This window comes from Vipera berus, assembly GCF_964194415.1.
Source record: "Vipera berus genome assembly, chromosome: 2".
NCBI lineage: Eukaryota > Metazoa > Chordata > Lepidosauria > Squamata > Viperidae > Vipera > Vipera berus.
Genome location: NC_138203.1, coordinates 210246779 through 210270820, shown reverse-complemented (window position 1 = coordinate 210270820; position 24042 = coordinate 210246779). Strand labels below are relative to the sequence as shown.

The following is a 24042-nucleotide window of genomic DNA, read 5'->3' as shown; positions in this document are numbered from 1 at the left end:
GAGATGATGGGCTCTCTGCTGTAGTATCAACCTATTCTTTTCTGCTATCAATTACTTTGAGTTCATTGTGGCACTAACTTTAGTTCTCACTTGTTTCTGTAACAATGCAGCTCCCTAACTCCCTTCCTCAGCTTCTGCTAAAGTAGCAACAGCATGACATTCCCCCCCCCCCAAACCTGGCATAACCACTTCTCTGACCTCTGTCTTTCCCCTTTCTTTCCCATCTGCTCCATATTATCCTATATTTTTGCTGCCACCACCTCAGTCTACCCTTCCCTAAACCAACTGCATCCTGGGCTAGAGAACAAAATTGGGTGAGTCAAACATGGGACAGGATAAGCCTTCTAAGCCTGACTATATGTCCTGTCCTAGAGTATCTGCCAACAGACACAAGCAATTTCCTCTGCTGAACTATATTTACTTATTTGTTAAATTTTTATGTCACCCATCTCACTGATACCAGTGATAGTCTTGGTTCACCTTCTCATCTCTGTTGGCTCATTTCCATTTGTCCCTATTTTGCTTCCTGCTGCTGTTGCTGCTGTTGCCCTCTATTCCAGGCCCCCTCCTTCTCAATTTTTAATACATGTGTGCCGCTGGACCCATTTTCTACCCATTCTACTCCAGCCACTCTCGTCTCTCATCCAATCTTTGCCCTCTTCCACTGCTTTTACCTTCCTTCACTCCATCCTTTCTTTCCTTATTCACTTTTCTACTTCAGCACTGTTCTCCTTGCTCCAGTCTCCATCTTGTCTACCCATCCACCTGACTCAAGGATGGGTAAAGCAAAAGCAACCAGAAAACCCCCCCAAAAAACCCAAACAGGGATGATACACTGAGATGGTTTTATTTTTAAACGAGGTGAGGAGCAGAGATAGAGCTTATTGTAACAGGGATTGTCTCTGCCTCCTCCTTACATTTTTACCGTGTGAGATATTTATTTTATGGTAGTTGCTCTTTGCCCAGTGTTCTTTCAAAGGTACAGAATGGTGGGAAAGGAAGAGGCCTGTGTGATGCATTTGAAGCTCCTGGTTACTAAGTGGAGGTGGGGAACAGAGAGCACCTTTTAGGAAAGGTAGCAGACTGGGCTTATTATCCTTCATCCTTACAGATGCAAATCCCTAATTTGCTATTGTGCGGACAAGAAAACTGTAAGCAATTTGCCAGGAGATAGATGTATTTGTTACTGTGCATGCCTGCCTCTCTCTCTCTCTCTCTCTCTCTCTCTCTCTCTCTCTCTCTCTCTCTCTCTCTCTCTCTCTCTCTCTCTCTCTCTCTGTGCAGTGAATTGTATTGTTCACCAAACTGAGTTTTAAGCCTTCAGTGAGAAAGCAAGGATTACACTGATTTTATTTGAGGGATTCTGCTTGGGAATGGGGTTTCAAATATAACTGCAAGAATATAAAATCTGTGGGTTGTGTTTATTGTTATTAGATATTTCTGGAATAGATTTTATAATTATGCACAATATTTTATAGTATTGTGGCCTAAATGTGAGTTCCAATGTAATAAGAGAACTGAATCCCTTTAAAGGTTTTATAGATTTAGTCTTGTAGATAGTTTTAACAGATTTTAGGTTCTCCTCATTTTTATAGATTAGAAGGCTTTTATAGGACTACAGACTTAGACACTTGGCTTAGTTTTACACGTTTTAGTTAGAATCTATTTCTATTTGTCTATTTTATTATACTGTATTATATGTATGCCAGTCATTAACTAAAAATATCCTCTTTATTTAGTGTTTCAAGTAAACTACTATAATTCTTTTACATTCTATAGCTGTGGTGGCAAACCTATGGCATGCGTGACACAGGTGGCACGCAGAGCCCTCTCTGTGGGCACGTGAGCCGTTGCCTCAGTCCTAGGCCTTCAGCTGGGTTTTATAAAACCTTTTTGGTTTAGGCCTCCACTGCCATGTGAAAAAAAAAGGTTCAATCAATTTCAACTTCTCCTGGGGAAAAAAGTGATCTTGCAAAGTTGGAATTGATTGATTGAACATTTTAGTCCCACCCAGTCTGCCGTTACCACCACAGCCACGCCCACCCAATTGGCCACACCCACCCAATTGGTCACGCCCACCCGGCACCCGAAGATGCATAAGTGGGGTTTGGGTTGCAGTTTGGGCACTCAGTCTCTAAAAGGTTCGCCATCACTGTTCTATAGATTGTTTTTTCTTCCTCTATTTTTAAATAATTTCTGACCTATTGGGCTGGAGGGCTAATGCAGCTTGTATCTTTCAGCTGAACTAAAATTGCTTACCATGATTCAGTCCAACAGTCAGTACTTCTTTGGTTGTTTTGTGACAGATTGGTATGGATTTCTGATTCCTAATTACTTCATAATATCAAAAACAATATTAATCAATTAATGGTTAATATCAATCATATAGTATATGATAATAATCAATAAAAATCATTGTCAAACTTGGATAACCAGACTCTTTGATGGATCTTGTCACTACACACACGTACACCTAATAGCTTCTATAAATGTGACATCTGCCCTCTCTTAATTTATTGCACTTCACAGTTCAATAGTGAGGCTAACTCTGAATGATTATGGGATACTTAATGCTAATAGATCTTTAATATAAAGAGCAGAGACAGGATATTTTTCCTTTTTTATTACTAGCTGGCAAGAAGAGTGTCACTGCTTTCCCTCCCCAAAAACTTTTTTAAAAAAGCCTTTTCTGCTTCTTATTCTTCTTGTTTGATGATTGAGATGATTTGCTGGGCTAAAATTTAGCATTTTCCGATGTAAAAAGTAACACACATGTAGGCTGATAATAGAATGGTTTACAGCAAAATATAACATCATTGGACAAGAACAGAAGAGGCATAGAAAAATTATAATATATTTAAACGTTAGACACCTCGATGTTGTTCAATGAAAAGATTACAGTAGGCTGGCCTCACCTAAGGCCTAATTTGAACAGAAGATTGGGCAATTCTGTGACTGAAAATCTAGATAATTATTCTCTCTCTGTCATGTATGAGTTCATCATGGAAATGTTGCATATTGTTTATATTAATATGTTTATATTCTTGATACAACATCGCTTTCAACTATTAAGTTGTATCTCCTGCATGATAACATAACATCCCCCTTGCCTTCTTTTAATGCTAATGAATGTTAAGTGGGTACAAAAGGTAAAGGTTTCCTTTGTCCAGTTGTGTCCGATTCTAGCGGGTGGTGCTCATCTCTGTTTCTTAGCCGAGGGAACCAGGATTGTTCAAAGATGCTTCTGTGGTCATGTGGCCAGCATGGCTATATGCTGAGCACATGGAATGCTGCTGCCTTCTGACTGAAGTGGTACCTATTTATCTACTTGCATTTGCATGCTTTCACACTGCTAGGTTGGCAGGAGCTAGGGCAACAAACAGGAGTCACCCCAACATGCAGTACTTGGGTCTCAAACTGCCTATCGTCTCGTTGATAAGCTCAGCATCTTAACCGTTAGACCACTGTCCCCCTTGAATGGGTACACAGCTGGCAAAAAAAATGCAAATACTCAAGGAAGGTTAATTGCCCCTTATCAAACTGAAAGTGAAAGCAAAAGTGTCACCATCAGATCACCCAAACCTTTGAGTGTTCCACATTTTTCTTAAGTTCTTAATGAAATAGCTTCTTGAGTCCTTCATTTAGGAATTAGAATGAAATGCACAGATATAGAAGAGATATGCCTAGCTTAGCCATACTAGAAAAAGATCTTGGAAGAGTAATTGGTTACAAGCTGAATGCAAGTTGCGTGGGTGCAGGGAAAAAAAATTCACAGCAATTTTAGGTTGCTACAGTTGTCCTATTGGAGGCAGTAATTATCATACTTTATCCTTCTATTAAATTTTGTTCCAGTGCTGAGCACCAAAGTTTAAGATGATTCAAATAAATTGGGACAGGTTCAGAGAAGGGTATAATCTGAGGCCTGGAAATTAAGTTCTATCTGATGAGATAGAAGTAACTGAAAATGTTTAGGAAAAACTGAAAGAGCTATAACGGCACTCTTCAAGTATCTGAAACTTAACCAAGGCATGGTTTGTACTGATTCAAAGGATACGAAACTGAATAATGGTTCTACATTAGCAAACAGCAATTTATGATTTATTCTAGGGAAAAAATATTTGTAGCAATAAGAGCAGTTTTATGGTTGGAAGAGTTAACAGGAGAAGACTTGAGTTTTCTTTCACTAGATATATTCAGGTAGTGACTGAATGTCAGGGATGTTTTCATATGGATCCTTGCACCAAATAAGGGTTGGACTAGATGATCTAAATGACCCCTTCCAACTCTCTGATTCTCTCTCCATCAAACTCATTGCTGCCAGTTTTACTGCAAGCAGCCCTCTAAGGTTGTTAAGTGGGATAATTTTCCCATCATAAGTGTAGATGGCAGGGTTTGAATATGGGTCTTTCTGTCTGAAAAGTAAGGACTCTGCCATTTAGGTACAGACTGCCACATACAGTGTAAGTTGACTGGCAAACTCCATGTTTTATCCTGCTGCTGGCCTAATCTCTTGGGTTTGATTTCCTAGCATGATGGGCAAGATGACGACAGCTCCAGCAGCAGCAGCTCTGACAGTGATTCTGGAAAGGTAAAACAAATTGAGTGGGTACTTGATAGATTGAAAAGAAATGCATCAATAATTATAGTTGCCAATTATTTTCACCAGCTTGGTGTTCCCAGAAGTGTAGGATATCATCAACTCCCAGACAGCATGGATGGGCAATTTGTGGAATTATTAGAGTTGAAGATGGACTATCAATATGAAATGTTATCAGTTGAAAAAGACTGGTTTTTGCTACTACTATTAATAGACTTTTCAGCAGTGCTGCTAGAAAATAACTTTCCACTAGCCGTGTAGAAAACATTTGAAGCTGAAAAGTCCCAACTCTGAAACTTCTCATTCCAAAATCCAGATTCTTACCTCTAGGGAGTTATCTGGCATCAGAGTAGCCTGTAGTGAGCCATTCTCATTAAAACAGAGTCAAGCCTGTTTTGCTTTCATGTATGTCTCTCTCCCACCCTCCCTGCAGGACTATCCTATTGAAAGGATAAAAGTTCCCTGAATTTAAGGTCAAAGCAATGCCTTTCTTTTTAATCACACAGACTCACAGTGATAAGAAGAAAAAGGAAAAGAAATGACTTTGAGGCAGCCCACACATCTTCCAGCTGAATTGAAGTTCAACTAATGAAGGTTATTTGGGTATTGGAGGAGAAACAAAAACTATGTTCATTTTCTTCAAAATAAAATGTCCTTATTTTGGTTTACCTTAACATGATGTGCTTGTTTTGCTCTTTTTCATGTTTGCTCGTTTTATTGAGGCTTCATATTAGGAATGATCAATAAATGAATGAGGCCTGTAATGAAACACCCAACACCCCCCCCCCCACACACACACAAACACACTTATGGTCTTGTTCAAGACACAAGTAGTGGGTTAGCCAACTAATCTTGTCTTCATACAAGTTGTTGCATTTCAGTTACATACCTGTGTTTGGTTTTTCATCCTCCACCCAACAGACATATACCATCTGAAATGGTATAGAGTTTCTGGCTTGAGCAGGCGTTGGACTAGAAAACCTCCAAGGTCCCTTCCAAATCTGTTATTCTGTTTTTCTGTAATTTAATAATATTCTGTCATTAATGATCATATTCAATCTGCACTACTCTAGGAATAGTTCATTTGCAGGCCATGCCCTCTGAAGATGATTGTATTCAAGGCAGGACATTATACTTACTTAAAATAAAAGCTTAGTGTTGAATGAGGTAGTGATGCCATATAATTTATGAGGAGAAGTTTAAGTAAGGAACTGAAATAGCAATTGCAGTTGGCTTTATTAAACCTGGCAATTACATGAAAGGTAATATTACATGAGGGCTGGCTGCTATAAAATATGGTGGCAGTCATTTAAATGGCTTTAAAATTAGATCAGTGGAAGCTCATATAATCAGTATGAACAATATATTGATGGCATTATGGTATGTCCATGATCAAAGAAAGTATATCAAGCCATGGTTAAAATTAGCCTTGTAAAATAGGCCAGACTAAGAAACCAAAGCCTTATAAATATGAAACTACTTTTATTGGAACCACTCTATGGAAGGCTACAATAGCAGTAAGGACTGACATTACTGTCATTAAGTGACATGGTTCATGTGGCTGTGTTGCTTAGTGACAGCAATCCTGGCAGTCCTGGTTGCTGTCATTAACCAGAAATCTCACATGATTGACTTGCAGTTTCCTGTCAGCTTCACCATTGACTTTGCTTGTGGGAAATCGGCAAAGAACACAGGAAATCTTGTTCACATAACTGCACTTTGCTGCAATGTTGTAATTGCCAGCTAGGCACCAAACATAGTTAGTGATCATCTAAATGTAGCAATGCTGTGATGGGCAGAACTCCAAGGACCATCATAAGCTTGAACAATTGCTGAACAAGAAGTTGTAACCTGAAGAATATCTGTAGCATCAGAATCTGGCAACTTTGGATGTTTTTTCCTCCTTCTCCCTTTATTTTTGTGTGAATTAGGGACTCAACCTGTGCTTATCTTATCATTGCCTTAGTAGTGGCTCTTTCTCCTGTCCTTCTAGGCCATTCTCTCCATCCTTTACAGTTAACACCATTAATTTAATTGATTTATATAGCACATTGTGCCATAAAGTAATCACACTAGTGGGATTTGCAAACTCACACTAACTACCCAGTTCTGTGTCGTATGCAAAGCCAGCCAAAACCTGTTGCTGGAGAATAGCAGCAGTAAAAAAAAAAAAACTTCTTATTTCTATTCTTTGCTATATGGTACCACTTTGTCATTCTCACTGAACTAATGAAATACTATTTTTTTCTTTCTATTTTTGAATAAGAAGCATTATTCTTAGCATTCTTCACTTATCTCGTTGCATCTTATTTTGACCTTTAGCTGTCTTTTAAAATTAGTTTTATTCATTTATAACATAAAATGTGAAAATACAAAAGCAAATAGTAGGTGACAAACAAAACAAAAAAGGTGTGAAAAAGGGAGGGGAAGAAACAAAAGGCATTGACTTCTGACTCTCTCTGTTGCAGTAAAACAGACATTAAAAGCAAATTTCAACTTTTTACATTTCTATAGTAGTATGCACTAGCTAGCCATTTCTGTATCGGCAAATCAGTCTAATTGGTAAAACCCAAAATCATAATATCATTTTTTCCCACCTCAAGCGCAAATAATGTGATATTTGAACAATGGGAGAATATGTGGATAGAAGGCTTAAAATTCACATTAAATTATAACCTAAAAGAATTTTTTTTTACAAAATGATGCATCGCTGGTATTTAACACCAGATACGTTAACTAGAATGTATAAAGGTATTTGAAATGAATGTTGGAAATGTAAAGAAGGGACTTTTCATCATTTATGGTGGACATGTAATAAGGAAAGAAATATTGGAGCAGGATTGGTATATTAATGCAGAAAATTCTTAAAGTGAACATAAAGATTAAACCAGAAACTTTCCTTCTGGGTCTAATGGAAAGAGAACTGGAAAAAAAAGGAACTCTGATTTTATTTATGGTGACGGCAGATATGCACAAAAGTGAAAGATCCCTCAATTCCTACCATGGATGAATGGTTACAAAAGCTGATGGGATTAGCAGAGATGGCCAAATTGACTGTGCTGATAAAAGAACATAAACACTTTTGTTTCGACTTAGAAACCACTTCTGGACTTTGTGCTCGAGGAGGACCTTTAGCTGTCTTAACCCCATATTTATGAATCAAGGCTACCATGGACTTATCAACCCACAGACACACAATTTTGCCCAAGCAAGGTGAAACAAATAAAAAAAAGGCATTGCAAGAAAGGTGCCATGATAATATGAGCTTGGAGGAGAATTCGTCCAATGGTTGGCAGGTATCTCCTCAAGTAAAAATAACCCTTATGATCTGGCTACGATTGGCTACTTCAATCACAGAGCGTTGGATAAAGAGATAAAGAGAAAGGGTCTTCCTAATATTAGTCAAGCAGAAGGAAGAGAGCAACCAGGCCAGAGAAATCAAAAGAGTTCAGGTTTTGGTCAAATGTGCTTGTGAGAAGAGAATTACTGGGAACTTACGGAATGCAACTAATCTCAATAAGTAGTTGCTAAGATTGGCAGTGGAAAACAACAGTAAATACAATGTATTGTTTGATACTCATTTGATTTACACACTTTTCAGTCAACTATCATGGCAGCTGCCACAGCTACTTTCTGCCTCTAAACCATATCCTTGTGCTACTTATCAACAGCCCTTTTAAAAGATTCCTGCTTATGTTCTAGGTGTGTTTCCACTAGCCTTAAACTGCTAGAGTAAGAATGTACTGTATATAGAAGGTTGATTGTGGTTGATCTCTTGTCATTTACAGAAAGAAAATGATTTAACGAAGGCAGTTGCCAACTAGTTCTGTATTGTAGGCAAGAAAGCTGCAAGGTTGTATCTATGTTGTCATTAGCAACAGAGGCTGATGTGAGGATACTTTTACCTTTTTAAGGGGAGGTTCCTGGCATGGAGTACTCTGGGGTGTGATAAGAGTTTCTCTGTGTATATGAGAAAATCAGTCTATAACAGTGTTTCTCAATCATGGCAACTTTATGATGTGTGAACTTCCATTCCCAGAATTCCATAGCATGCTGGCTAGGGAATTTCGGGTGTTGAAGTCTGCAAATCTTGAAATTGCCAACATTGATAAATATTGATCTACAACAATGAGGGAAGAGTGCCATCTACTGCTTCCACTGGCACACTGCAGGTTCTATTCTCGCTCTTTGGAAAAGCTCTTGTCAGCAAGTCTCACATCTACACTATAACATCATGCTCCTGCCACAGGTTAAACTACAGTTAGTCCTCATTTAGTGGCTGCAGTTGGTTCCAGCAAAATGATACACATGGAACCACGTGACTGAGAGACAAAGGTGCTGTGAAAATTGCTAGTTGCTTCTGTCTCATTCATATAAAGTTCCCTTATACAGCTTTCTCTGTCTGAACCTGGTTTTCTTTCTTTTTTCCTACCCTCTCACAAGCCATCTCTTCCTGAGCTGCACTTCCCTAAAAAGCTAAGCTCTGTGATCTTAGTTACTTGATGGGGGACTGGTAGCTGCTGGAAACGGAGCAGACCTTAATCAGTTTCATACTGAAGGCTTTTGTTGTCCTAAATGCAGGCATTGGTCACAAAGTTACTTTTTTTTAAATTGCCAACTATCTGAGGCAATTGCTAAACAAGGACTAACTTGTATTATATGTTAAATGCTGTAATTATTCTAATCATTTAAAACATTGTTTTATCTGAAGTAGAACATATTTTGTAAATAAATCTTGCACATTATATTTTACCAAACTGTAAAGTGGGACCTAACAGTCCAAGCAGGGACTGCTGTGGCCTATACTGACTTGGGAATGCAGCCTGAGTTTGTCACTGGAAACACATAAATTTGTTGAAATAATGGGGTTTTGGCAATTCCTGTTTTTTCAACATTGATAGAATATGAGAAATAATGACTTAGAGTTCCTCAGGATTGGGTGAGAATTGAAGTAGGATGTGCCATTATGTTGATTACAACTGAATTTTTTTTAATATTAATTTTAGATGGCACAAAGCTATCCTGAAGGCTGATCCCCGTTTTGAAACACATCAGACATCTGTTAATTTGAATTGATTCAAATTAGATACCTTCATTTTCCCCTGTTTAAAAGCTTAACAAAAAGTAGGCAGAAAAATATATCAAACCAATCTCCATGAAGACAGAATTACAGGTAGACTTCGCTTGTCAACCACCTTGTTTAGCAACTCTTCAAAGTTATGATGGCAGTGAAAAAATTACCTTTGCAACCAGTCATTGCATTTATGACCTATGCAGTGTTGCTGTGGTACTGTGTTTGCCAGTTGTGTGCTTTGCAACTGGCATGCAACAAGCAGAATGGAGAAGGTGGCAGTAAAATTGGAAGTTACGATCACATAATGTCTCACTTAATTATTGCAGCAGGTCATAAGTCCATAGTGGTTACATGATGTTTCACTTATTGGCCATAATTCCTAACAACGGAGTTGCCTGTCCCAGTTATGCTAGCTAAGCAAGTACTAACTGCATATAATTTAGATACTATTATAAAGACTGCTACCTTATAAAAGCAATGAAAAGACAGTACCACAGGAACATGTAATTTATGATTTGTTTATCTTATACTTGACCTCTCTGGATGAATGAAATTATTGGTTTTGTGTGATTCTTAAAAATCTTGAATTATTAATTTGCATGAAGCTATGTGTATATTGCCATAGCAACCACATTGTTTTCTTTGAAATTACATCTCATAACTGTCTCTTAAACTAAAATGTAATGTGTAAATGCCAATTAGAGGGAAATTTTCTGTACTTATTAAAATGATAAGCAGGGTTGTGAGGTAAACATTATTCTGCAGGAAAACAACTCTTAATTTCCAAACTAGATTTCATAATCTAAGATTTGCTGTGATTGTTTCTACAGAGGTGTTGTAACAACCTATGATGATTTCCTAATATTTTGGCATTACTGAATACAGGGACATGTGATCCATTCTCCCAAATTAACTTGCTGTGTTCCTTCAATATTCTACCGTAAATATTTTTATGATGCATTTTTGTTGGATTTTTGTACCCTACCCATGCATTTTTCCCCTCTGGTGATATGATTAATTATGACTCCAAAGTCTGATTTTGTTGTTTGAAGTTTTTCCATAAGTTACAATAAATTTAGAGAAATTTGGGAGATGTGATCTAATATCTGGATTAAATAGCAGGTTTGGGAAGGAAGACCAGTAATCTAGCTTCTAAAGGTTGGCTCCAAATATTGAAAATCACCACATTCTGATGCCATATTACACCACACTGTGGTCTGGGTTATTGTGTGGATCCCTAAAAGTTAAAGAGTCAACAACAATAAATAACATTAACTTTTTTCATCTTTCCAAAACAACCCAAATCAATCTTGTCCCAATTCATTGACCAGGATTTACTTCCACCAGCTCATAGTATAAACCGATGCTTCTCAACCTCAGCAACTTCAAGATGCATGGACTTTTAACTTCCCAGCATTCTGGCTGGTGAAATTTTGAGAGTTGTAAGTCCACATATCCTAAAATTGCTGAGGTTGATAAAAACTAGCATGAACCACAAGTCATTATTCAACAAGCTAAATCTCAAGCTAAAAATGTTTCTTAGGAAAACACTGTCTTTTAGTGCACGCACTTGTGTCTGTGTGCATTGTTTTGAGATCCCAAAAGTGCTTTTTCAAAAGGCAACTGGACTTTGATTTTTTCCTTGAAGATGTTTCGCTTTTCATCCAAGAAGCTTCTTCAGTTCTGACTGAAAATGACTGAAAATCTCCAGAGACATTGGTTGGAGATGTCCAGTTTGCTGCCTGCCACTGGCCCTTGCTTGCACTTTATGCAATGTATGCAGGATTGTTGTTCCAGACAACAATATTCTTGTAAGTTACACTAGAAGCAAACTGGTGTTTTTTTCACCATGCTGACCGAATGGAACTGGCTGTTTAGCCAAACCCTTCATGATTACAATAGGGTTTATATACAGTGATCTTTTTCCCATTCTTAAAGATGTCCTCCTATAAAAACCTACTATTTAATTCCTTGGGTTTACTTCTGCACAAATAACCTGAATAATTTGGAAGCATGTTTTTCAGAGTCATCCTTTCTTCAAGGAGCCTGAGGCCCATGTACTGTTGAAGATATTCTTCTCCCAAGACTGAATCAATCAGAGTTAGTAAAAATCTTGCATTGGGAGATGCTGTGGCTTGCTTCTATGTAGATTATATCTAGGCACTACCTAAGGAAAAGTCTTCATCATGGTCCAGTCCAAGCTGGCAATAAACAACATGGCGACTGCTTTAGAAAGAAGGTTGCAGTTTACTGAAGAAGAGAGCCAGACAGAAAGCCACCTTTGCCAAATTGTTGAAGGAAAAGTCTTCATCATGGTTCAGTCCAAGCCTGGAATAAACATTTGTTGTTAGTTGCAAAGTCATGTCCGACCCATCGTGACCCCATGGACAATGTTTCTCCAGGCCTTCCTGTCCTCTACCATCTTCTGGAGTCCATTTAGGCTCACACCTACTGCTTCAGTGACTCCATCCAGCCACCTCATTCTCTGTCGTCCCCTTCTTCTCTTGCCCTCAACCTTTCCCAGCATTAGGCTCTTCTCCAGTGAGTCCTTCCTTCTCATTAGGTGGCCAAAGTATTTGAGTTTCAACTTCAGGATCTGGCCTTCTAAAGAGCAGTCAGGATTGATCTCCTGTAGGACTGACCTGTTTGATCGCCTTGCAGTCCAAGGGGCTCGCAGGAGTCTTCTCCAAAACCATAGTTCAAAGGCTTCAATTCTTTGGTGCTCAGCCTTTCTTATGGTCCAACTTTCACAGCCATACATTCCAACTGGGAAGACCATAGCCTTGACTATACACACTTTTGTTGGCAGGGTCATGCTTTAGAAAAAAGGTTGCAGGTTATTAAAGAGGAGAGCCAGACAGAAAGATGGCTCTTGAAGAAAAAAGAAAAAGCTTCTTTCAACATGTAAGAAACAAGAAAAATGTTAAGGAAATGATCGGTCCATTAGTGGGGGAAAGTGGCAAGAAGGTGACAAGCAACAGGGAGAAAGCTCGTTTTTTGCATCTGTCTTTACACAAAGGGAAAAAACAGTCCAATCTATCAAAAATAGTGCCATAAAAAACAGAATAGAAACACAAGTTAAGATGGGCAAGAAAATGGTAAGTGAGCACCTGTCCAGCCTAGATGAGTTCAAATCACCAGGACCAGATGGATTACACCCCATGGTTCTCAAGGAACTGGCAGATGTGATGTCAGAATCACTGAACTATATTTTTCAAAGATCCTGGAGCACTGGGGAACTACCAGAGGACTGGAAGAGAGCTGATGTAGTTCCCATCTTCAAAAAAGGGGAAAAAATAGATCCAGGAAACTACAGACCTATCAGCCTGACCTCAATACCTGGGAAGATTCTGGAAAAGATAATCAAACAATGAATCAGCGAACACCTAGAGGCAAACAAAGTCATTACCAAAAGCCATCATGGGTTTGTCAAAAACAGATCATGTCAGACAAATCTTATTGCATTCTTTGACCAAGTGACAAAATTAGTGGACCAGAGGAATGCTGTGGATATAATTTACTTGGACCTCAGTAAGTAAGTAGATCACAACCTACTACTTGATAAGATAGAAAAATGTGGGTTAGATAGCATCACCACCATATGGATTCGTAGCTGGCTGACCGGCCGTGCTCAGTGTGTGGTCCTCAATGGAACTGAATCTACATGGAAGGAAGTATGTAGTGGGGTGCCCCAGGGCTCTGTTCTGGGCCCAGTGCTCTTCAACATCTTCATCAACGATTTGGACGAGGGGATAGATGGGGAACTCATTAAATTTGCAGATGACAGTGCAAAGTCGCGTGGTCACACAGAGAGACGGACACTGGAGCTTGGTAGTAACTTCTTTATTGGATCAGGAATGAAGCTGGGGCAACGGGGTTACCTGGCGTCTATTTATACCTGCCCAGGTGAATCGCAACCAATAGATTCAAACCTGGGCTTCCCGCCAGTGCAGGTGGCCAATGGATTTAAACCCTGGCTTCCCGCCAGAGCTGACCATGCCCTGGGGCTGTCAACGACTTGCTCTATTCTGGCTTTTCCGCCAAAAGTGGTTGTAGCCTTGAGCTGTCCAGCCCCCTGCTGTGCTGACATCCCGTGTATGCTTAAGAGCATACACTACACCCCTTCCCCCATAGTGAGGGATTAACCTCTGTCATTCTGTCTCCCATAACTATATACACTTATTTACATCTATACACAGAATTTACATTTGTTTAATTCCCAGTTACACCTCCCCCTAAGAACGCACATAGTCAGCGAGGTAGCTTGGAGCCTTGTGAGGCCTGCTTAATCTTCTTGGGACTGGTTCCCCCAGTGGTGTGGTACTGTTTCTTGTCTCTCTTCCTTGCTGTTGTTGTTGTGGTGGATTGTGGTGTGTATGTGTGTGTGTTGGGGTGCCTTGGCTTTGTGTTATGCTGGGTTCTGGTGACTGCCTGGTTTCCCTGTCAGTCTCCTGCCTGGGGTGAGGTTGCCTCTGTGCTGCTCTGGTGACCCTCCTGGGTGTTTGTGTTAGTGTTGGCTCCTCCTCCTCAGCCCCCAGTGTGTCCTCAACAACCCTTTCAGGAGCCCTTTTCCTCAGCTGGTCCAGGTGCCTCTTCCAACAGAGTCCCCCCTCCACCCTTACCTTGTAGGAAAAGGGTCCTGTTTGCTCTAGTATTTCCCCTGGCACCCATGGGTGACCTGAGCTATAGTTCCTTGTCCAGATGGGGTCCCCCGTGTTAAAATTTGTTTTGATGTTTGGGGTCCCGGCGTCTGCTGCTACTCTGTCTGGGTGAAGCCTGTCCAGCGTTGTTATTAGGCGTCTGCCCCATCTGAGTTCCGCTGGGCTTTTGCCTGTGGCAGTGCAGGGTGTTGCATGTTGGTGTAGGAGGAAGGTGGCCAGTCTTTGCTTCCAATTCCCCTGCACTATGCGCTTGAGGGTGTCCTTTGTTGTCCTCACGAATCGCTCTGCAAACCCATTACTGGCCGGGTGAAAGGGAGCCGAGGTAGTGTGTCTAATCCCCAAGGTCCTCAGGAACACCTGAAAATCCGATGAGGTAAATTGTGTTCCATTATCTGACACGATCACGTCTGGCAGACCATGAGTTGCAAACATTCCCCTTAATGCTTGGATGGTTCCTGCTGAGGTCATGAGCCTTGGTGGAGCAGTGGGCTAATGCCTCCTTAAGTAACACCAGCTGCCTGCAATTAGTGCAGGTTCGCATCCCACCAGGCTCAAGGTTGACTCAGCCTTCCATCCTTCCGAGGTAGGTAAAATGAGGACCCAGACTGTTGGGGGCAATTAAGCTGACTTTGTAATAATGCCGCTTGGAGGGGGGGGTGAAAGCCCTAATAAGCAGGCATATACATAGAATGAAGGCTACTGCTAAGCTTGTAAGCTGTCCTGAGTCTTCGGAGAAGGGCGGGATATAAATGGAAATAAAATAAAAATAAATAAATAAATGTTGCCCACAGGCACCACCTCCAGCCATTTGGAATGACTGTCTACTGCTACCAGAAATGTGTGTCCTTGGAATGGGCCCGCATAGTCTATGTGTACCCTGGACCATGGGGTGTGTGTTTCCTCCCACTTGTGAACTGGTGCATGTGGCTGTTCTGGCCGTGACCTCTGGCACGTGTAGCACCCAGCTACTAACCCTTCTATCTCCTTGTCCAACCCTGGCCACCACAGGTAGCTCCTTGCCAGGGCCTTCATTTTTACCACTCCTGGGTGGCCCTCGTGCAGTGACTGGAGGACTCTTTCTCTAAGCCTTGTGGGAATGATGACTCTACTTCCCCACAACAGACACCCCTTGTGTGTTGATAGTTCATGTCTTCTGGAAAAGTATGCAGTGAACTCTTGCCCTGGTGATTTGTCCTGCCACCCACTGCTCACCCATGATTGTATCCTGCTTAGAACCTTGTCCTTGGGGGTCTCTGAGGCTATGTCCTTTGCGTTAAGGGGGCATTCTGGCAGCTCCTGTATTGCCAATATTTGGGTAGCAGGTGTGGGGTCCGGCTCAGTATCCCTTAGGGCAGACATGTCAAACACAAGGCCCGGGGGCCAGATCCGGCCCGCGAAGTGGTTTCATGCGGCCCGCAAAGCCATCCTGGAAACAGGGAGGGAACGGCCCCCACTGCCTTGGCCCTGGCCCAGAGACCCTCCTCCTGCCAGAGACCCTCAGATCTGTCCCACTCCTGCCCAGGCCCCCATAGGCACCCTTGATGCGAACCATGTAGAGCTGGCCACGCCCACCCAGTAGGCCATATGCACTCTAGCCACGCCCACCCAGTAAGCCACGCCCACCCTGGCCATACCCACCCGGCCCCCTGAGGGCAACCGCCATGCTGATGCGGCCCTCCATGAAATTGAGTTTGACACCCCTGCCTTAGGGGGAGTCTGCTGAGGCCATCTGCGTGCCCCATCTCTTTGCCTGGTCTGTGTACCAGCTTGCAGGAATATGCTGACAGGAAGATGGACCAGCGTAACATCCGGGGTGATAGGATTTGTGGTGTCTGCTTCTCCATTGTAAATAACCCTAACAATGGCTTATGGTCAGTATATATTAGGAATTCCCTACCATATAGGTAGTCATGAAATTTCTTTACTCCTGCAACCACTGCCAGTGCCTCCTTGTCTATCTGCGCGTAATTTCTTTCTGCAGCTGACAGGGTTCTGGAGTAGTAGGCGATGGGGGCCTGAGTTCCGTCCTCCCTTAAATGGCTGAGAACTGCCCCAATCCCATAAGGGGATGCATCGCATGCAAGGCAGATTGGCTGATCTTCCCTGAAGTGCGTGACTGTAGCATTGCCTGCTAACAGGTTCTTCAGTGTTTTGAACGCGTTTGTGTGTGCGTCAGTCCAGTCCCAGGATGCTTGCTTGTCAAGCAACCTGTGTAGGGGTTCTGCAATTGTTGCTTTGTGTGGCAGGAATGCGTGATAAAAGTTGAGGAGGCCCAGAAATGCCTGCAACTCAGACTTCTTTTTGGGAGTTGGGACTTCTTTGATTGCCCTGACTTTGGATGCAGATGGGTGGATGCCTTGAGCATCAATCCTGAACCCCAGGAACTCTGTCTCAGTTACCCCAATCTTGCATTTTTCCCTTTTGAGTTTCAGCCCTGCATCCCTGAACCTCTCTAGCACTGCTTTCAATCGGGTTGCCAAAACGTCCTCGGAGCTGGCTGCGATTAGGACATCGTCGAAGTAAGGGCAAACCCCTGGTATTCCCTTGAGGGTCCTTTCCATCACCTCCTGGAATATTCCAGGAGCCACGCTGACCCCTAACTGCAACCGGTCTACCCGGAACGCCCCTTTGTGTGTGATTATTGTTTGTGCTTTAGGAGCCTCTGGGTCTACCGGCAGCTGCTGATAAGCTTGGGCAAGATCCAGTTTTGCGAACACCGCCCCGCCTTGCAGGGACGCCAGGATGCTGCTTACCGCGGACACGGGGTAGGAATGGGCACTCAAAGCTTGGTTAATGGTCCCCTTATAGTCGGCACAAATTCTAATTTTGCCATTTGCCTTGAGCGGCGTTACGATGGGGGTTTCCCATTCTGCTCCATCGACTGGCGTTAACACCCCCTGGTCTACCAGCTTATCCAATTCCCACTCTATCTTGTGTTTTAGCGCAAACGGGACTCTCCTAGCCTTCATTCTGATGGGCTGAACCTGGGGGTTTAATTTAAATGAGATTGGGGAACCGGTGTATTTCCTTAACTGCTCGTCAAACACGTCTGCAAAGTCCTTGCAGACACCTTCAAGTGAAAGGCAGCTCCGCGTCTGGTGAATCCCCGTGATTCCAATGCCCAGCGCTTTGAACCACCCTAACCCCACGAGGCTGGTTCGCTGCCCTTCGACGACCAACACGCTTAATTTGCCCGCGAACCCCTTGTACGGAACCATCACCGACGCCTCCCCCTGAACGTTAATGGGTGAATTTTGGAAGTCAGAGAGGGTCAGTCTGGATGGCCTCAAGGGAACCCATTGGCCGCTCCGCTTGCAAATTTCCTTAAACGTTCTGGCGGAGATGATTGACACGGCTGACCCTGAGTCCAGTTCCATCGTGCAGGGAATCCCTTGCAGCTTCACCCTTAATTTTATTTTTGGGGTGTTGGAGGGCTCCCTGTTAAGCAAACGGCCGGCCGTCCCTCCGTGTGGCTGACCGTCAGTCTCGGCAACCACTCCCTGGTACCTGTAGCAAGCTGGAACTCTGCTTCCACTTCGTGCAGGCTGTCCCGTTGCTTGCCCCTGCAGACCGCTGCGATGTGCCCAGTTTTCCCACACACCCGACACTTTGCCGACTTGAATCAGCAGGTAGACCGGGGATGCTGTCCTCCGCAGCTTGCGCAATGGGTAGATCGGGAGCTGTTTGGTCCGCAGCCGGAGCACTGGGTAGACTGGGGTTGTCCGCAGCCACCGTGCTGGGTAGACTGGGGTCCGCAACCGCAGTGCTGGGTAGACCGGGGCCGATTCGCACTGTAGCCAGGGAGTTGGGTAGACCGGGGGGGGATCGCTCCGCACCTGCACTCCTGGTACCTCAGGTCCACCACGGCTGGTCGTGGCTCCCTCACGTTGTCTCAGTTGGAGGTGACGGGTCGCTGTTGTCGGTGTATGGCATCCACTTCGGCTTCCACCCCTTCTGCTTCGCTGCACCCGCTCAACTGGTAGACGGCTCCGCTCTTTCTCGCGTCGGACTCCTCGGCCGCGTCCCAGGCTAGGAACTCCTCCTGGACGTCCCTCAGGGTTAACTTTTGCTTCGTGAAAATTTTCTGCCGCAGCTTCCGGTCCCGCAGCCCACAGATGATCCAATCCCGCAGCCGGACCTCTAAATTTTCAAAGTTGCAAAGACAGGCTGCCTGCCTTAGGGCGGCCATGTATTGTTTGGCAGACTCGCCCGGCCGCTGATCCCGTTTCTCGAAGCGGTACCACCACGCGATCTCGGACGTCTCTGGCCTGAAGTGCTCGGTCAGTTTCGTTAGCAACTCGCTGTACCTGATGGTGTGGATGTCGTCGGGTGAGCAGAGACCGACTGCCAGCTGGTACGTTTCTGTCCCGCAGCTGCAAAGCAGCGCCGCCACTCTCTGTCGGTCATCCTTCACCCCGTTCGCCCTTAGGTAGCACTCGAGCTGTCCCACGAAGGCTTCCCACTCCTCGGGGTGGTTACTATTGAAAAGGGGATACTGACCCAGTTGTGCCATTCCGCCGTCTTGGTTGTCCTGCGTCTGGATCCGGGGCTGCCGATAGGGTTCCGTCCGCGGCTAGCGCTGTCCGGTGCAGGATCCCATCCTCGTCGCCAGTGCAAAGTCGCGTGGTCACACAGAGTAGTATTCAGTATTTATTAAATTTGTATACCGCCCTTCTCCCGAGGGACTCAGGAGAGACGGACACTGGAGCTGGATAGTAACTTCTTTATTGGATCAGGAATGAAGCTGGGGCAACGGGGTTACCTGGTGTCTATTTATACCTGCCGAGGTGAATCGCAAGCAATAGATTCAAACCTGGGCTTCCCGCCAGTGTAGGTGGCCAATGGATTTAAACCCTGGCTTCCCGCCAGAGCTGACCATGCCCTGGGGCTGTCAACGACTTGCTCTATTCAGGCTTTCCCGCCAAAAGCGGTTGTAGCCTGGAGCTGTCCAGCCCCCTGCTGTGCTGACATCCCGTGTATGCTTAAGAGCATACACTACAGACAGCAAGCTGGCAGGAATAGCCAATACTCCAGAAGATAGGGTTAGGAGGATCTGGACAGACTTAAACACTGGACGCTATCTAACAAAATGAAATTCAGTGGTGAAAAAAGTAAGATTCTACATTTAGGCAGGAAAAACCAAATGTACAGGTATAGTATTGGTGGTACCTTGCTCAGTAGCAGTGACTGAGAGGGATCTCGGAGTCCTAGTGGACAATCACTTCAATATGAGCCAGCAGTGTGCTGCAGCTGCCAAAAAAGCCAACACAGTGCTAGGCTGCATTAACAGAGGGATAGAATCAAGATCACGTGAAGTACTAATACCACTTTACAGGCCACACCTGGAATACTGCATCCAGTTTTGGTCACCACGATGTAAAAAAGATGTCGAGACTCTAGAAAGAGTACAGAGAAGAGCAACAAAGATGATCATGGGTTGTTGTTGTTAGCTGCGAAGTCGTGTCCGACCCATCGCGACCCTATGGACAACATTCCTCCAGGCCTTCCTGTCCTCTACCATCTTCTGGAGTCCATTTAAGCTCACGCCTACTGCTTCAGTGACTCCATCCAGCCACCTCATTCTCTGTCGTCCCCTTCTTCTATTGCCCTCAATCTTTCCCAGCATTAGGCTCTTCTCCAGTGAGTCCTTCCTTCTCATCAGGTGGCCAAAGTATTTGAGTTTCAATTTCAGGATCTGGCCTTCTAAAGAGCAGTCAGGATTGATCTCCTCTAGGACTGACCGGTTTGATCGCCTTGCAGTCCAAGGGACTCGCAGGAGTCTTCTCCAGCACCACAGTTCAAAGGCCTCAATTCTTTGGCGCTCAGCCTTTCTTATGGTCCAACTTTCACTGCCATACATTGCAACTGGGAAGACCATAGCCTTGACTATACGCACTTTTGTTGACAGGGTGATGTCTCTGCTTTTTAGTGTGCTGTCTAGATTTGCCATGGCTTTCCTCCCCAGGAGCAAGCGTCTTTTAATTTCTTGGCTACAGTCCCCATCTGCAGTGATCTTGGAGCCCAGGAAAATAAAATCTGTCACTACCTCCATTTCTTCCCCATCTATTTGCCAGGAATTGAGAGGGCCGGATGCCATGATCTTGGTTTTCTTAATGTTTAATTTCAATCCAAGTTTTGCACTCTCCTTCTTCACCCGCAACAAGAGGCTCTTTAGTTCTTCTTCACTTTCTGCCATTAGAGTGGTATCATCTGCATATCTTAGGTTGTTGATATTTCTTCCGGCAATCTTAATTCCAACTTTTGATTCATCTAACCCTGCCTTTCTCATGATGTGCTCTGCATATAAGTTAAATAGGCAGGGCGACAGTATACAGCCTTGCCGGACTCCTTTCCCAATTTTGAACCAATCAGTGGTTCCGTGTCCAGTTCTCACTGTTGCTTCTTCGCCCGCATATAGGTTTCTCAAGAGACAAATAAGATGGTCTGGTACTCCCATCTCTTTAAGAACTTGCCACAGTTTGTTATGATCCACACAATCAAAGGCTTTAGCATAGTCAATGAAGCAGAAGTAGATGTTTTTCTGGAACTCCCTAGCTTTCTCCATGATCCAGCGTATGTTGGCAATTTGATCTCTAGTTCCTCTGCCTCTTCGAAATCCGGCCTGTACTTCTGGTAGTTCTCGATCCACATACTGCTGAAGTCTAGCTTGTAGGATTTTAAGCATGACTTTACTAGCATGAGAAATGAGTGCAATGGTGCGATAGTTTGAACATTCTTTGGCACTGCCTTTCTTTGGAATTGGAATGTAAACTGATCTTTTCCAATCCTGTGGCCACTGTTGAGTTTTCCAAATTTGCTGGCAAATTGAGTGTAGCACTTTTACTGCATTGTCTTTTAAGATTTTGAATAGCTCAGCTGGAATACTGTCACCTCCACTAGCTTTGTTGTTGCTCAGCTTTTCTAAGGCCCACTTCACTTCACATTCTAGGATGTCTGGCTCGAGGTCAGTGACCACCTCATTGTGATTATCAGGGACATTAAGCTCATTCTTGTATAGTTCTTCTGTGTAATTTTGCCACCTCTTCTTAATCTCTTCTGCCTCTGTTAGGTCCCTGCCATTTTGGTCCTTTATCATGCCCATTTTTGCATTAAACGTTCCCTTCATCTCTCCAATTTTTTTGAAAAGATCTCTGGTCCTCCCTATTCTATTGTTTTCTTCTATTTCTTTGCACTGTTCATTTAAGAAGGCATTCTTATCTCTTCTAGCTATTCTCTGGAATTCTGCATTCAATTGGGCGTATCTTTCTTTTTCTCCCTTGCCTTTCGCTTCCCTCCTTTTCTCAGCTATTTGCAAAGCTTCCTCAGACAGCCATTTTGCTTTCTTGCATTTCTTTTTCTTTGGGATGGTTTTGGTTGCTACCTGTTGTACAATGTCACGAACCTCTGTCCATAGTTCTTCAGGCACTCTGTCTATCAGATCTAATTCCTTAAATCTATTTGTCACCTCTACTGTATATTCAACAGGGATATGATTTAATTCATACCTCAGTGGCCTAGTGCTTTTCCCTACTTTCTTCAGTTTAAGCCTAAACTTTGCAAGGAGAAGCTCATGGTCTGAGCCACAGTCAGCTCCTGGTCTTGTTTTTATTGACTGTATAGAGCTTCTCCATCTTTGGCTGCAGAGCATATAGTCAATCTGATTTCTGTGTTGACCGTCTGGTGATGTCCATGTGTAGAGCCGTCTCTTGGGTTGTTGGAAAAGAGTGTTTGCTATGACCATTGTATTCTCTTGACAGAATTCTATCAGCCTGTGCCCTGCTTCATTTTGCATTCCAAGGCCAAACTTGCCTGTTATTCCGGTTATCTTTTGGCTTCCTACTTTAGCATTCCAATCCCCCATGATGATAAGAACATCATTTTTTGGTGTTAGTTCTATAAGGTGCTGTAGAGCTTCATAGAACTGGTCAATTTCATCCTCTTCAGCACTGGTGGTTGGGGCATAGACTTGGACTACTGTGATATTGAATGGTTTGCCTTGGATTCGAACTGAGATCATTCTGTCATTTTGAGGATTGTATCCCAGTATTGCTTTTCCTACTCTTTTATTGACTATGAAGGCTACTCCATTTCTTCTGAGGGATTCTTGCCCGCAGTAGTATACCTGATGGTCATCTGAATTAAATTCACCCATTCCTGTCCATTTTAGTTCGCTGATACCTAAGATGTCGATGTTCAGTCTTGTCATCTCTTGTTTGACCACGTCCAGCTTTCCTTGATTCATGGATCTTACATTCCAGGTTCCTATGGAGAAAAAATCTTTACAGCATCGGACTTTCCTTTCACCACCAGACACATCCACAGCTGAGCATCCTTTCGGCTTTGGCCCAGTCGCTTCATTCTTTCTGGCGCTACTATTACTAGCCCTCTGCTCTTCCCCAGTAGCATATTGGACGCCTTCCGACCTGAGGGGCTCATCTTCCAGCGTCATATCGTTTTGCCTTTTGGTACTATCCATAGGGTTTTCATGGCAAAGATACTGGAGTGGGTTGCCATTTCCTTCTCCAGTGGATCACGTTTTGTCAGAACTCTCGGCTATGACCTGTCCGTCTTGGGTGGCCCTGCACGGCATAGCTCATAGCTTCATTGAATTACGCAAGCCCCTTCGCCACGACAAGGCAGTAATCCATGAAGGGGATGATCATGGGACTGGAGGCTAAAACATATAAGGAACAGTTGCTGGAATTGGGTATGTCCAGTTTAATGAAGAGAAGGGAGAGGGGTGACATGATAGCAGTGTTCCAATATCTCGGGCTGCCACAAAGAACAGGGAGTCAAACTATTCTCCAAAGCACCCAAAGGCAGGACAAGAAGCAACAGATGGAAACTAGTCAAGGAGAGAAGCAACCTAGAACTAAGGAGAAACTTCCTGACAGTTAGAACAATTAACCAGTGGAACAACCTGCCTCCAGAAGTGGTGAATGCTCCAACACTGGAAGTTTTTAAGAAGAGACTGGATAGCCATTTGTCTGAAATGGTATAGGATTTCCTGCCTGAGCAGGGGGTTGGACTAGATGACCTCCAAGGTCCCTTCCAATTATTATTATTATTATTATTATTATTATTATTATTATTATTATTATTATTATTATTATTATTATTATTAATGTAGGAAGTGGGTTTTTATACCTTCTTGAGCCTTTTGTTTGGAGTTGTTCTTGTGGCATGAACTTTGACCTGAGTCTGAGTGTGCCTTTCTGGTATTCTGATGGTGGTAGGTTAATCCTATGATGTCCCAAAGGTCCTACCCTGCTTCCCTGGGGCTGTGGCTGATGGTTTTTGGTGTGAGGGATTGTTGATTCTAAGGATCTTTCTTCCTAATCCGCGTTTCGTGACTCCAGTCTTTCTGACAAGATTATCACACCTGCAGTTCTGCAGCCTTGGTTTCTGTTTGGGACAGAGAGACTTGGGGGGGGGGCGGGGTTGGTTTCTGCTTTTAAAACCCTTTAAGGGAAATATATTCTGCTTTTTAAATATTTCCAAAAAGATTTCTTTCTCTGGGGTGGGGGTGGGGGGGCTGACTTCCCACAGGACTGTGCTCTTACGAGCCACATCGGTGGCATTCTCTTTTACGCTCGTATCAGTTCGTCGGATTGCATCGTTCCATCCAAGGAACGAATAAATCAGCGTTTCCCAACCTTAGGAACTTGAAGATGCGTGGACTTCAACTCCCAGAATTCCCCAGCCAGCTA

The 24042-nt window shown here is 43.4% G+C and overlaps 1 protein-coding gene across 3 annotated transcripts in view; it reads left to right on the top strand.

Moving 5' to 3' along the window:
- Positions 1-5278, top strand: part of FAM114A2 (family with sequence similarity 114 member A2) — a 46978-nt gene extending 41700 nt beyond the window's left edge. For all 3 annotated transcript variants that reach the window (XR_014025687.1, XM_081321922.1, XM_081321920.1), the window contains 2 exons: positions 4529-4588; positions 5104-5278. The gene's annotated coding sequence lies outside the window, so the exon portion shown is untranslated. The remainder of the gene's footprint in view (positions 1-4528; positions 4589-5103) is intronic.
- Positions 5279-24042: the final 18764 nt, after the last annotated feature.